Genomic DNA, 16,316 nt, shown 5'->3' with positions numbered 1-16,316 from the left:
ATATATATATATATATATATAACTATATAGGCCCTTTATATATGCATATATATGTGTGACGAGATGTTAATTAGTTAATATATGGCTTGTTTATTTAGGTCTAGGAGAAATTTGATTAATTTTATCCCGCTCACATATAAGATTTTGTACAGGCACACCGCAACTAACAGTAAGAACAGACCAATATTATAAGTTCATAAATAAAAATAATTTAATGAATGAAAGTTTACAAAGGAAAGTGATCAAATAAAATCATAATTAAGAAAATAAAAGAAGGTGCTAATATCTAACATAACTGTTCATCATGGATTGCTAATTATCGAGTGATTGGAGGAGAAGAATGTTCCTATGTCTGCTACTTATTTTTCTTAGCTGCTAGCTCCTAGGTCGTCTTCTGGCGGTCGTAGGACTGGCACTCAGAAGGATGAGTCATCCGGCTCTGTCTTAGGACGTCGGCTCGGGATATTCTCTATGCTGTAGGCAAGCTGGCTCTAGGGTGACGCCACTGCCTGTTTAGCAGTAGAGAGGGTTGGTGCTGTAGACTAAGTTGGACGATCTCTCAGCTGTGATCTCTAGCTCGTAGAGAGCCGTGCTAACTCAACACCAGTTTATCTTCTGCTGCGAAGGGTGCTCTAGTCTGTCGGCATTAGGCAATAACTATTGGGCAGTGGACAGTTTGGGCCGGGTACTGGGCAGATGATACTGGGCAGTATAGGGCACTGTGGACACTGGGCAATATGTTAAGGCCAAGGACAGTAGGCAATGCCTTCTTGCTAACATGTATGTAATGGGGGGGTGTGTGTCTGGTGTGGTCTGCCTCGGTTACAGCTTTCTATGGAGATCTGGTAGTTATAGCAGTCGTGTGTAGTAACCAGGGGTAGCAATCAGGGATAGCAATCAGGGGTAGCAATCAGGGGTAGCAATCAGGGGTAGCAACCAGGGGTAGCAATCAGGGGTAGCAACCAGGCCGTTTGTCCCTAATGAAATCTCACAACTAAACTTCCTAACAGAGGAGACTGTATGAATCCTAGCGGGCCTAATTTAGAATGTTTGGGTCTCTCTCTATATATAGATGGGACTTTTCGTTTAACGGGTGGGGAAGAAAGCTAGCTGATTTTCTCACATGTATCGATGTACTGGAGATGTCAGGCGTCAGGTCAGATTTATGGTCAATATTCGTTGCCTACGGTGAGAGTAAAGTCTTAAGCGAATATGTATCTGTCCAGCCCGAGTGCAATGCTATTCTTAGAGCGATGCGTATCCTGCGGGGGGGGGGGGGATAGGTGTGAAAAGTTATTAGACCGCGGAGCGACTTGTTGTGTGCCGGTCACCTGTCCAGCGGTCAATAATTAAAAGTTAGCCCTGGAGAGGCTAGTTAATGTTTTACATCGAGATTCGTCCCGTGAGAAACGTGCGAGGGGGGATAAATCCTACAATAAATTAGTTATGGGTGGACAAGAAAATAATTGTTTTAAGTTAAAAATTAAAGTTTCTCACGGTTTGCTGGGAAAAACTAAAATGAACTTATGTATGCAAGTTTCGTATCGTCACAATATGTATCATAGCTCTGGACTAGGCCGTCACTAAGCTTAACAGCCTAACAGCTACAGTAAGAATGAAGAGATACGATTGGTCAAATCTAGTTTCTCTTTCGGTATTGTTGAGGGAAGTGACGTATGAACTAGCTTAAAACAAAATCTCATAGAACCCTTTTTTTTTTGAGATGTCAAGAATTTACTGACTAATTTATTTAATATAAATGTTTCTATGCATTTAAATAAAAAAAAAATGGTAAAATTTTTACTATTACAACTTTTTACGCAGAAATTAAATATGTCAATAACTCAAATTTGAAAAGCCATCGGAGTTTTCCTTTAAGTTTGCTTTGTTTTTGACAATGTTTAGCTGTTCCTCGTGGGGTCCAAAGGCTGTATTAATCCTGTCTCCAATCTCTTCATCTGTGATGCATGCTTAGAGAGTTTACTAAAAATCACACAGCTACCAATTTCTTGACTTCCTTTAACGGAAGGTCATCTTTACAATTAAAACGCACACACGTCTCACTTGACTGCACGAATACATTGGACACACAGTGGACACACAATGGACCCAAAGTGGACATGACCTTCCGACCCACCGGATACACCATTTTATTTCTGCATGTCGGACAAGAGTTTATCCCAAGTAACTTTTGAGAACAAGTAATCTTCTCACCCGTCATTTAATAGCAGGGCCGGATTATCCATTGCGCGGCCCTATGCGAAACGGATAGCACAGGGCCCAGTTTGGGTAGGGATACTGATAATATCGCCGTTTAATTTGTACACCAATATTCTACCCCAACTCCCACCCCTAACACGCAAACTCGAGATTACTTACTTGTACAATAGATTAAAAAGTAGACTTTGTTAGAAAAGATAGGCTCTAGAAATGTATCGCCCATTTTTTTTTTTGAAAACATATTTTAATTTATCTTCGCTGAAGCATTACTTAACAATTATTATATTTCAGAAAAGTCAAATTTCTTTCATGACAGGCGGCCTCGGAACGAGACAGCTAGAGATCACTTTCAAAGGCCTCGGGATAAACATTTAAGGCCAAAAGGAAATCTATTGCCGAGGACAGACGCCGACGGCGAAAAGAAAATCTAAATCTACTGAAATGGAAAATGGTAATGTCTACGTTGTTTGTGGCATAATATGAAGGTCGAGGTTGGGACTGCGTAACCAAGGGAAATACTGCATGCCTAATTAATCTTCGGACTCAAAGACAAGCCTTATTATCATTATATTCAACGAATCCCAACAGCTATAAACGCTTTACACATAACCTAATTCATTCAAGTGAAGCAAAGCATTGCATTGACCGGAAGTTTTTTTTTTGATAATTTGTTGTTTGAGACACGGAAAAAAAAGTTTGACCTAGACCTTGAGAGGAAGCAGACGTGTTTTTAATGGAGTTCTTGTTCACATATGGAGTTTAGATTCTATATCTTTTTAAATCTACTTCTTTTTGTTTTGATACTTTTATGTGATTCAACTATTGGATATTCCTTACTACTTCGATTATTGAGACAGCACGATTATTGGAGCAGATTGGATTATTTATTACGCAAAAGGTAGGACTCTTTTCTTAGAAGCAAAATAGAAGAAAACCAACATTAAACCTCGTAAGATTTTATTTGCAGATTATTGTCGGGATAGCTTGTAGTATAGGCAATGAGATTCGAGAACTAGATTATAATCTAGATCTAAGTATTGACTAGGCTTGATATATAGATCTAAATTCGTATAACACATAGTATTGATGAAATCTTACAAATAATGAAGAAATATAGATCTAGATTTATAGACTCTAGTCTATTTGTCATTATAAGTGTTTGTATATCTAGAATGTGATCAAATCTATAAACAATGAGTCTAGGCACTATTAGCATTGTCAGGTCTTCAATCGATCCTCAATGATATGTAGATCTATTCTATATTTGTTTTAGTCTAGCTACTAGAATCTAGATCTTCTTCGTTCTCTAGATCTAATTTATAACTAAAATGCAAAGTTCTTGCAGAATTTTTTTTTCTTCTATTTTTCTTCTTTTTTTTTACATATAGGCCCCAAGAACCTTTTAATTATTTATTTTATTATACGCACGCACTTAATACACACATCAGGGCCGGTCTTAGGCATAGGAAAACATCCAGCAACCTATACGTCGGGACTTCAATTATTCGGGGCATCGCAAAGGACTTACAACAATTACAGCAATTTTTTAAAAAGAAAAATAGCAAAACTTGTGCCCAAAGTTACTGACTAGGTTTTAAATAAATTGCTTACATTTTTCCCCGCTTTTTATTTTAAATTTTATATTTCATTTGGGGCTATCAAATTCAATTTGCCTAGGGTCTCCAATTATCTAAGGCCGGTCCTGGACACTCTCACGCACACACATATAACGCACGCACGAAAACACACACACACGCTCAATGATGCTATTTTCTATCACCTGCTGCAATTGACGTCTGCCATTGTAAGCTTGGAGAGAGCAGTCTAATAAGCCGTAAGGTAAGTGAAACTCTCAGGCATTCACAACAGTTTTTACTGCATCGTTTTAAACAATGACTGCACATACAACACCACAATATAACCCCCTCCCCCACCCCCACCCCCCACTTTTAAGGCCCATGTATCTCTAATAACCTTGCCCTGATTTGTATTATCTCTTTTGCGTGTTTCTTTTTTTTTCTTTCAAATTCTCATGTTTTTACTTTCATTTCATGATATTATTGTGTTACATTATTAGTTTGAATGTTACATTTCATTTCTTCAACGTCTTTTTAAATTCTATTACGTAGAAATAGTTAAAAACTTTTTCTGTATAATAATACCCACCTCCCAGCTATTTAGATCTATAATATGGCCAAGGCATGACTAATACTAAGTAGAGTTGTTAACTCAGCTTCTTAAGAATCCTTTAGATTTCTGCCTGATTAGTAAACTTATTTCTTTCTTATATTATTTTTATTTAAATTATAATTTATAACATTATCAACGAAAATATGTCTTCAACTCTTGTTATTTAGATTATGAATTTATATTATCTCTTTGATTTGATTGTCAATTAACATAATGTTGTCATTAACATTACGACTTTAGAAACTCTTTTATTTAGATTATAACTTACATTTTTATTTAGATTACATATAATTAAGGTTATGACTTTAGCAACTCTTACTATTTAGATAAGGTCTTGACCTAAAAGGTCAATGTTTGTCTCATTTTCTATGGACAAATGTTTGAGAAAGAAAAAAAATCTTCAATATAACTTTGCTTCTGAATATATTTTAATGTTTAGAAAATTGAATTTTGTTATTATTGTTAAAATAAAATTTATTACGTGATAACTGTATAAGTTTATGGTATAAATTTAGTGGTGTACGTGAAGGTCCTGACCTAAGTATGATGACTTGACACAATATTCTTGTGGTGTGTTTCTAGGTCCTGACCTAAATGTGATGAGTTGACAATATATAGATGACATGCTATCACATTGTGGTGTACTTGTGTCTCGACCTAAGTGTGATTACTTCACACAATGTCATTATAGACTTGTGTTGTTCGTCTACATCCTGATCTAAGTGTAATGATACAATGTCATATTGTGAAAGCCAGCGATTTCCAACAGACGGCCCGTGGGCTTTTTTCTTCCCCTTTTGCCCTTCCCCATTTGCCCTTCTGCTCAACCCAATGAAACATTGACCCACAGTGCATGAGTCAGTAGAAGCTCGCTAACATAGGTTTCAACATTTATTTATGGGGGGGGGGAGGGGGATAATGACCAAAGAGTCTGTAATTTTCTTTTTGACCCCCGTTTTAAAAATGTTTGGATATTGATGGTGTTTACTAAACAAAAATGGTCTCTCTCTCTGTTGTGATCCTTCCTATAATATTTTTAGAATTGGTAAGAATCCTCCTGGGTATCACAGACTTTAAAAAATTAATGAAAACCATACAAATGGCACCCACTCTCATTCAAAAATGTACAAGTCCGGCATCTAATTACGGCTAAAATAAGCTGATTTTATTCCGGAATTTATTCTTTCCTACTATATTTTTAAACGTGGTAAGAATCATCTAAGTCTTTGATTTAAAAAAAAAGGACTATAAGCAGATTGCATGCTAGAATAATTTTAGAAACTACTTAGGTTTATAATAATAATTATTATTTTTCCCCTTGTTCCAATGAAACTTATTTTTATTTCCCCTTAATTTGAAGGCAGCACATTTGACACGCATCATTTCACCCTAGACACGTCTGCTGCACACGGAAACAGAGACGTGCCGACGGCACTCATGAACTGACACGTCTGACCCAGCGGGTCATTCTCTTCCCACCCACCGACCCCCATTTCAAACAGACCACAATAGTATTCAAACTTTCAGCGGGAATAAAATGCTATCATAATAATTATAGCGGGTTGTGGACAAGATCAATCTGACTTTTGAAGTTAGGACTTATGTTTGAAATGAACTTTTGTTTTGTTTGATTGTCACTGCTATGATGCCACTTTCAGCGCTTTAGGGGTGGATAGGAAGGTCTATCTCAACTTCAAGTTCTATTTTTTTATTTGGTTCTTTTTTTTCTTTTCTTCCACACAATCCAGAGTTAAAATGTACATTTGTTTTTACACTGTTTATTTTATTGAGGTATATTTTGATTTTTTTTTTATAAATTGAGGATTGGACTTTGTAGCCATCTTGGAGTTTAAAGGACAATATCAAAATGGCCGAGGTTCCCGCGTACGCGGCCTCCGGCCGAGACTCTAGTCCGCGAGTTCGGAATGATTCTATCACTGGAAATTACAGTAAGATCGCTGCCATCCCCCGTCGTCCTGCGAGAGGTTTGGACTAGGATGGTGATAATCTCCAACGCTGTAGGAACATCCTAAACATGTAACAGAATTTACAAACAAACATAATAGTTCTGATTCGCTTAAAATACATTTTTATTCGAATTATGTAAGTTGAGCTGTGTGTGTTGAATACAAGAATGTTTAGTTGGCCTCCGTCAGTAGTAAAACGACTATGGTTCATCTCGGAACACTTTTTTCATGTGTATGTGGAGCCCTATTATGGTGAGACACACCCGTATACATATATCGCAGGTAAAAGTGGCTTTAGCTTTGGTTGTAGAGGAGCCGGTCATTTTTCGTATAGCACGCTTTTCTTCCATAGCCGAGGTTTCAATGTCCATAGCTTTCTTGGTCACCGTCTTTCTCCAAATAGTGCGGTCTAGGGTTATGTCTTCCCAATGGTCAGTATCAATGTGTACATGAGTGTACGGAGTACAAAAGTACTGCCCACCAGCTCTTTCTTTACTTGTACGCAAATGAGGTCTTCGAATTACGCGGCGCCCATGACAAAGTGTTCCTTGCGAGTCAGACAGGATTCTGGGCTTGCCCACCTCTAATGCTCTACCTTAATGCCATGGTCATAGCTCATGCGTTAAGCAGGTACAATTGGTCAATTAAGTGGTCAATCTATTAACCATCAAATCTTGTAAATGCTAAGATATAAGTAATGACATACATTATTTTACAGGTATTCTACATGTCTCTTTGTACAAGTATTCTACAAACACTTTGTACAAGTATTCTACATGCCTCTTTGTACAAGTATTTACATGCCTCTTTGTACAAGTATTCTACATAACTCTTTGTACAAGTATTTACATGCCTCTTTGTACAAGTATTCTACATACCTCTTTGTACAAGTATTCTAAGCATCTATTTGTACAAGTATTCTACATGCCTTTTTATACAACTATTATTTTTCGTACAATCCTGTATTTACATTAAGTGGAATATGCCCGATATAGTTACGTCTTATTTACACACGCTTATCTAAATCATACGTACACAACTATGTTATAAGGCTTTGTACACATGTCTGTTATATTAACATGGTTATCATCCTAGGAGGCTTCAGACATTGCCAATGACAGATCTTTATGGAGATGCTTGCCGCCCAATGCGCCGAACGGCGCAGGAGGACCTAAGTCTAAGTCAAAGTCTATCATCCTATTACAAGTCATGTTGTGACACACATTAATTTAGTAATCCACATTTAATATAATAGTACGCATTAAAAAAAAAGGAATAATACCAATAGTTTAATTTCATTTCTAAAGCACTGTTAACAAAAAATGATGTAGACTCAAGACGCAGTGATACCATTAGAAACATAAACACGACAGGGAAAATGACAAACTAATTTTAAAAATAAAGTTTACAAGTAATGAAGTAAAGTTTGAACTTGACAATTTGAGACCTATCCTATTGTCTCATAAACTGTATTTGAAGTGTTCTCAAACTGTACTGTTTCGTTGGCTTCTCGATCCTGTTTTTTTATGTGTCTTGACAGTTTCTGTTAATAAAAAAAAAATTAGCATTAAAATTAGCATAAGAAATTAATTTTGTATACTTTAAAAAAAAATAAGCTTCGTTTTTTAAAGGTTTCTATAATATTTTATTATTATTATTATAGCTTTTATATAGCGCTACTTTCATGCTTATAGTATGTTCAGAGCTCTTTTGGTCCAATTTCATTTGTAGACCAGTGGGGGGGAGGGGGTATCTAGGAGTTGGTTTTCCGTGCTGCCTTTAGGCGCTCAGTATACACAACTCTGCCAGAGTCTGGTGTCGAACCACGAGCCCCCTTCTAGGTAGCCAAGCCAAGCAAAATGCAAGCGCACTTGGCCTCTCGTCCACGCTTCCCACCCGAAAATCGACCACCGGCGAATTAAGGCTGCGCTGGATGTGGCATAACTTGTAGGTCACAGCTGGGGCTTGTACTTCAATAGCAAAATTTAGTAAACAAAGTCAATGGGAGCGATGACTGTGGTTTTAGAAAGTTTGGATACATTTCGGTCATATTTTGTTTTTTAGTTTCAAACATGACTATTCAACTCATAAACTCGCGGCATTCCTTTTAAAGCTGTCCACTTTTGTTGTGTTACGTACAAAAATTTCTGGACCTCCAATTCTTCCAACTTGATTTTCAAGTCTGTAATTTTTTTATCCCACAAAACTTTACTTTTTAAATCGATCAATTACATTTCTAGAGATCCAGTATCAATTCTAAATGAATCAATGTGGATTTCGTTACTATTTGAGTTGAGATCGTGTACCAGGAATGTCCTAATAGTTTTGCTGTTTTTGAACTGCTCAAAGTTATCAAGAAATTCATCTTAGATTTTTTTTATAACTATGCTGAAGTAATTCGTGTCAAAAGTTGCACTGATTTTATCGTGATACTACTTTAGACATTGAAAATGAAGTAACTTGCTGCTCTAAATATCTTCTGCAAAAAGATTTTTTTTTCTTCAAACCAAAACAATTCTTCCACCAAAACATCAGCTGAATTTTTACTTTTCTTGCAGTTTAAGATTCAGCTCATTTAATTTCTTTGATATATCCACCATAAAGTAGAATCCTAGCAACCATTTATCGTTCTCTAATTTAGGGAGAGTAATGCCTTTGTCATTTAGAAATGTATTTATTTCATTCAAGCACAAAGAAAAACGTTTCAACCTATGGAAAGCCCTCGCACTTTATTGGAAAGAATGAAGTCGGAATACTGAGTCTACATTTCCTTTAAGAATTCATTTAACTGATGATGGTGCTTTTGACAAGATGCTGTTAACAATCTTGATTACCAAATTTATGACCTCAACTATTTCGGCCGAAATGTTTGGTCACATCGCGCTTATTGATGTATTATTCAGTGAAACGTAAGAATTTTGTGGTGTATTTTGCTCCGACGAATCGTTGTTGCCCCTTTATTTTTTCCTATCATACTTCCGGCACTATCTGTTACTTTTGAAAAGATTTTATTTAAATCGAGCTTAATGTATGCAAGGTATTTTTGCAGGCATGCGCTACATCATCTCCTTTAGTTTGCCATGAGAGCGGTAGCAATCCTAGAAGCTCTTCTCTTGGGCCTTTTAGAAGACTTATCTGACAAAATGGGCAACTTGCGCCGTGTCTTTTATGTCGTAAGAATCATGTATAGCAAGTGTTAAGACAGAAGAATGTTGAATTTTGCCACCTGCAAATATGTTACATTTGAAGACAATTGAGCTATTCTATCTTGTACTGTTTTAGTGGGTAGTGGAAAACCTTTCGATTTTTTTTTCAAGATATCTGGTTCGTAATTGAAATCACGATACAGTTTTTCAGATGCACGTAGGAAGCAGTCTTTGACATACTCATCATCTGTAAATGGTTTGCCTTTTTGTGCAATTTCTAGTGGTACCGCAAAGCTCGCCATATTAACATTACTTGTACATTGCTTCTATCTTTGAGAAGATAATCGCTTCTAACTCATTGACTTAAAACAACAAACTATACGTCTCAGCCAAAGCGAGTGGAGAAGATACCAATTCGACTGGCGTAGAAAGCGAATTAAAACCTACATAGAAAAATCCGACGGACTGACGAATGTGATGAAGCGTGTGTGGTGTAAAGCGAGTACAAGTGGCTGAGAGATAGAATCAATGCCTAATCTTCGTTAAACGATTCATAACTTAACAAAAATTATTTTCGATAAAATAAATAATATTTGCGCATAGAACTAAAGAGCCGAAGCTTCACATCCAAAGAGCCGCATGTGGCTTGCGAGTCGCAGGCTGCTGATCCCGGGTCTAGGATAAAAACAATTACCTTCAAAAGTAGTTCTAGAAGGTTCGTAAGAGTGGTTGTATTCATTTATTTGTTTCACACCATCATAATTCTGTAGTTCCATGTTTTAACTCGTCATTGCTTCTGGCTCTTAATGTGGTTAGCCTGGTTCTGCATATAATAACAATTACGATATCAATCAAGATGATAACCAGAGCACCAACAGCTACTCCAATACCAACACCTGATGAAAATGTTAGACCGCTGGTCTCTGATGCTAGACCTAGTTGCACTGAAATAAATGTCATCATTTAAAAAAAAATAGAAAGAAAATAACAGCTATTATGAATATATTGTTTGATATGAATTTTTCCTAAATTAGACTTCCGTAAAAAAAGGTAAAAAAAAAATATTACCCTTTTCACAGTTACGTCCTCTGTAACCTGATAAACACGCAATACAGTAGCCAAGTCTATTACATAACAGATCTTTACAGGTGGAGGAACAGTCTAGAGTGCAGTTGGAACCGTGATAGCCTTTTGGACAATCTATAGGTCATTGTAAAAATATTTTAAATATGTTATCAATCAATCAATGAATTACAACAAATCTAATCTTATCTATCTTATCATCTTATCTAATCTTATCATATCTTATCATATTTTATCTCCTTATCATATCTTATATCTTATAATATCTTATCTTATTATGTTATCTAATCATACCATATCTTATCATCTTATAATATCATCTTTTATCATATTATATCATCATATCAAATCATATTTAATCTTATCATATATTATAGGCTTATCATATCTAATCATTCTTATAATAACTTATCTAATGTTATCTTATCCTATCAGCATATGAGATAGTATCATTCAAAGATCTTCCCTAATCTTATCTAATCTTATCTACGATGAATGTGTTTTATATTTTTTAATAAAAAAAAACACTTTAAATAACTTGAACAAACTTCCTTGTGAACAAAAACTCAATAGAACTTGTTATTATTTACGATTTAACTTGAGATGAGATATAGATCTAATAGTAATGAAATATACTGATGTTTAAACAAAATCTAGCTCACAAAAAAAACAATAGTCTCTACTCTTTCATGTCTTAAGAAAGATCGTCTCACATTTGCACTAGGTACGTTAATTTCATCATTGTCACTGCATAACCAACCAATCAATCACTTAACCTCTTCTCACCGCCGACTAGGAAACACACGCACTCCATAACAACCCTTTTTGTCAGGAAGTTTCGCCCTCCCCCTTCACATGAGATGAACTAGCGCCCCCCCCCCCTTCTCCTTAGTGAAAATATATTTAAAATTCACCTTTAATAACCGGTAATAGATCTACTTACAGGGCGGGCTATTCGACTCAAAACAAGTATTAAAAACTACCCGCGAAAATTCAAGGCCAGAAATGAGGCGATTATAAAAAAAACCCGTGGGAATCCCTCGCAAGCTGCTGTATTTTTTTTTTTTTGGTCTAGTTTCCAAAATAATTTCTTATGTACGAATATCATTTATATTTTCAAAAGATAATGGAACAATTAGAATTCATATAAAATATTTAAGTAATTTTTTTTAATTTAATTAAATTTTTAAAAAGTAACCTTGGAATAATGATTTAGCCGCCCCCTAAAGTCGGTCGCCTGCGTGCAATGCACAATAGGTAGCGGCGGCCCTGCATGCATGAATGTATGTCTGTCTCTCTGTCAGACCTTCTGCATGTCATTCATCTGTACATTCATCAGTCGTTCCGTACCCTCACCCATCGTCACACCTGATACACTCATCAATTTGTTACTATGTGTCACTATGTTTTTCAATAATAAACAGTCTTATCAAATCATTTCAAGCAAAGTAAATTGAAAGAAAAACAAATTACCAGCAGGACAGGAGAGATTTGTAAGACTGTCACAAGTGTAGTCACAAAGTCCAGTAACTCTATCACAAGATTGATCTTTGCATTGAAAGTTACATTGATTTTTCACAGTTACGTCCCCATTTTCCGGTTTTACATTCTGTAGTAAAAAACAACAAAAACTTGTATAATAGAACATAACAGTTATTAATAATTATTAACTAGTTAGAATTTAGAAAGACTCAAGCAGTGATGGCTAAACCTCGTGAAATATGCGGAATACGCCTTAAAATACGTAAATTCGAAATCCCAGTCTTCGTTATGATTCATACCTCCGCTCTCTTGGTTTGAAAGCTTAGCGCTTTAACACTCAGCCACCAAACCCACAGCTTACCTATTTATATCACATATTAATCTTTGTCTTTCCACTACATTAATTTGTACGCTAAAATATGTATCTTATCTTTTCTTATAAAATGCAGACGTTACTTTAAAATAGAAGATGATTACGTCCTACCCGTTTTCCTACGTCAATCTAGTCATGCATGTTAATCAATGAATTAAATTCACTTATAGAAGTAGCTCATTTGATCTGTTTATGTTCCTTTACAAACATAACCTTCTCTGCCCGTGATATTCAATCATATCAAATAGAGTGCAAGCATAACTTGAAAACATAGCCGCATTAATAGTTACTTCTTGTTCTGTTGTCTAATTGCGTAAATACACCAGCTAAAAGCGGGAATTATAAATGTGTAGATCTAGCTGCGGAAGGTGGATGAATGAATACAGTTGATTCATGGCATAAGAAGAACCTGTTCTAAATGAATAGCATTGCTGCCTCTAAATTTAGATCTATTTATGTTTTAGGAAGATACCTCAGCTTTATACCACCCGAGGTAAATTAAGCATGTTATTAGTTACATTCATCCTATACGAAAGAAAATGCAACTAGATTAACTAATCCAATTCCAATTGCTAAATTCTATCAGGAAAGGATAGTACTTTTACAATATTATTTGCCAATATTAAATTACAAGAGCTTCATCATATACATTTTACTCACCATCAATTACTCATACCTTCTCATTAGGACTGGCCCTGAAGCAGATAGCCAGGTTGGCAGAGAGACACCACAGGCGGAACTTCTTTTGTAGGAAAATAGTCTTTCGTGAGGCCTCATGTTTGTAGCAGTGCATAGTAGAGATCTAATTGAATGGAGAGCGTCGTTTAGGGCTAGCTCCCATTTGTGTATTAGGTAGCCCTCTTGACCTGACGACAAGAAGAATTGACTTCCAGAGCGTCGAGTTCAGTTTTTCTACTTGACCATTCCCCTCCCCCCCCGAAATGAAATCCCCACCGGGGGGGGGGGAATCGGAATGTAGTGACTGATTTTTTGCTTTGATTTTGTTTATTTTAGGTGAGATTTTAATACTAAACCATCACTTGCCCCAGCACAACCAAAGGGGCGTTTGAGTTTAAAACCCCCTACCAGGGGGTTTTGAGTTTAAAACCCCTACCAGGGGGGTTCGAGTTTAAAAACCCCTACCAGGGGGGTTCGAGTTTAAATCCTCCTACCAGGGGTTTTGAGTTTTAAACCCCCTACCTGGGGTTTATGCAGTTAACTCCCCCTCTTCTATAAAACAAAACAAAAAAATGCAAACGAAAATCCCCTAATTCCAAGAGCACAGTAAGGGAAGATTTTGATTTTAAACCCCCCTCCAAAATTTACGATAAACCCTCTCTTCGATATAAAAAAAAGCTATTTACGCACTCAAAATGTTATGAGCGTAGCTAAATGGGTTTTGACTCAGTTTTGAGTTTATACCCCACTTCAGCGGGGTTTGAAGGTAAAAAATACCTCTTTAATATTAAAAACAAAGCAAATTATACACTCAAAATGTTAAGAGTGTAGTCAAAGGTGTTTTGAGTTTCAACTCCCCTTCAGTGGAGTTTGTAGCTAAAAGGTACCTCTTCAATATAAATAAAAGCAAATTACTCTCTAAAATCTATGAGCGTAGCCAAAGGAGTTTTGAGTTTAAACCCCCCTCCCCCTCAGGGGGGTTTGAGGATAAAAAATACATCTTCACTGTAAGAAAAAAAAAGCAAATTACGCACTCAAAATGCTATGAGCGTTGCCAAAAGGGGTTTTTAGTTTAAACCCCAATTCAGAGGGGTTTGATGCTAAAAATACTTCTTCAATATAAAAAAAAAGCAAATTACACACTAAAATTATTTGAGCGTAGCCAAGCCAATCGGGGTTTTTTTTAGTTTAAACCCCTCTTCTACAGATGGCTTTTTGAGTTTAAGATCCCCCTACAGAGCATTTTGAGTTGGAAAACCCCCAACAGATGATTTTGAGGATAAAACTTCTCTTTTCGATATAAAATCTAAAGCAAACTACAGTCACTTTATTCAAAGAGCGTACTCCAGAGAGGTTACACATTTTTACCAGTGGCAGGGCTCCATTAATAAACTGCAGTGAATAGTCATCTGCCGAAATTGAAAAACACTAAATGTGGCTCAACAAAGATGGCTAAGACAGATTTTAGGAGCCAGTTATAAAGATCGGGTCTAAATCAAGGAAATCCTATGCCGAACTGAGAGTCGACCCCTTAGTAAGATTGTGAGAGAGCGACGCATGAAGTTTGCGGGACATGTTCTCCGACAAACTGTATTACGCATAAGAAGAGTTGCAATGATATCCTAATACAACTTGACGCCACTCATTCATGGAGGTCCTCATGGCAGGTGGGAAGAGGCTTCAGACATTACCAGTGACAAATGGAAACAGATTGACGTCAAATGCTCCGAACGGCGCGGGAGGGTCTAAGTCAGTAAGAATAGCACATTAGGTTTATAAAATAAAACTTTTTAATAGCAGGAAAATGCAGTTTAGATAACTTTTGTTGGCTTTCAATACCAGAAATAGTGCATGGCGGCGGGGCTTTGCCCCGCGCTGTGGGAGCTCCTAGCGCTCCGCCAGACCCCCTTGCTAGTAATGGCGGGGAATCTACAATTTTATGGAAACAGCTTGACGGCAAATGCGCTGAACGGCGCGGGAGGGTCTAAGTCAGTAAGAATACCACATTAGGTTTTTGAAATAAAAATTTTTAATAGCAGGAAAATGCAGTTTAGATAACTCAGAATATGCGTTTTGTTGGCTTTCGGTATCAGAAATAGTGCTTGGCGGCGGGGCTTCGCCTCGCGCTGGGGGAGCTCCTTGCGCTCCCCCTGACCCCCTTGCTAATAATGGCTTGGAATCTACAATTATTCCACTAACTCATGGAAGAACCTATTCTAGGGCACAATAAACGTCTTCCGAAAGAATGAAGGGTTAGAATGTAATAAAGATTATGTATACACACACACACATAAATACATCTAAATTTTTTTTTCCGCGGTGGGGGGGGGGGGCGGGGGGGTAAAATCCCTCCCCAACCCCCCTCCCCGAAAAAAAATCCTGGCTACGCCCATGTATCATATATATTATATATAATACAAAGCAACAAAGATACTTAAATAGTCTTACTGTGAGAATTACAGTAGTCTTAAGCACAAGTCCGCTAGTATATTGTCCTCTCCTTTGATGTGACACACGTCGAAGGTGTAGTCCTGGAGCCCACCACGTAACTCTGTGGTTCGTAGAGTTCATGCTCCGAAGATAAGCCAAGGCCTTGTGGTAAGTTTGAAGGTGAAACTTCGCGCCAGTCTGGTATTTTGTCAAGCTATTTAATTGCAAATACGATAGCCAAACCTTCCCTCTCGATGATCGAGTACCTCTGCTCCCGAAGCAACAACCACATACTTGTTTTGTTGTAAAATGTTTTACATGTTTCGGATGTCCCTTCAAAGTTGAAAATAGTTTACTTCCTAGTCCAAACCTCCCGCTGGACGACGGAGGATGGGAGCGGGCAGGGTTTGAACCCGGGACCATCGATAAATCTGAACGACAGTCCAGCGCGCAAACCGGGATACAGAACACCATTCAAATACTGGCTCAGTTATACCGGAGATTTGTTGTTTCTTTGTAAGATATTTACGTGTACTAAATTGTATAAGGCCAAATAACCGTTTTTGACTTGGTCTTTTCACTTTGTACCTTTTGTGTGTGTGTGAGTGTCAACGTGTTAGTGGTTAGTCGCATTGAATACACCCGCACAAGAAAACCCAGACATCTCCAGAGTAATTCTGTCGAGGTCAGACAGCCATCACTAGCTACCAAACAGATAGGCCCATCACATGTTTATCTCTACCTCTG

General features: G+C 37.1%; 1 long non-coding RNA gene across 1 annotated transcript; it reads right to left on the bottom strand.

The window, feature by feature from the left end:
- Nucleotides 1-7,689: 7,689 nt before the first annotated feature.
- On the bottom strand, nt 7,690-12,236 carry LOC129926487 (uncharacterized). The gene is made up of 4 exons (XR_008778167.1): nt 12,080-12,236; nt 10,592-10,723; nt 10,218-10,467; nt 7,690-7,920 (listed from the first exon to the last, which is right to left on the bottom strand). It is a non-coding gene; the product is annotated as an uncharacterized LOC129926487 (long non-coding RNA).
- Nucleotides 12,237-16,316: the final 4,080 nt, after the last annotated feature.

This window comes from Biomphalaria glabrata, chromosome 5 (assembly GCF_947242115.1).
Source record: "Biomphalaria glabrata chromosome 5, xgBioGlab47.1, whole genome shotgun sequence".
Taxonomy (NCBI): domain Eukaryota; kingdom Metazoa; phylum Mollusca; class Gastropoda; family Planorbidae; genus Biomphalaria; species Biomphalaria glabrata.
The sequence above is the reverse complement of the archived record's forward strand: the minus strand, read 5'-3'. Positions and strand labels throughout refer to the sequence as shown.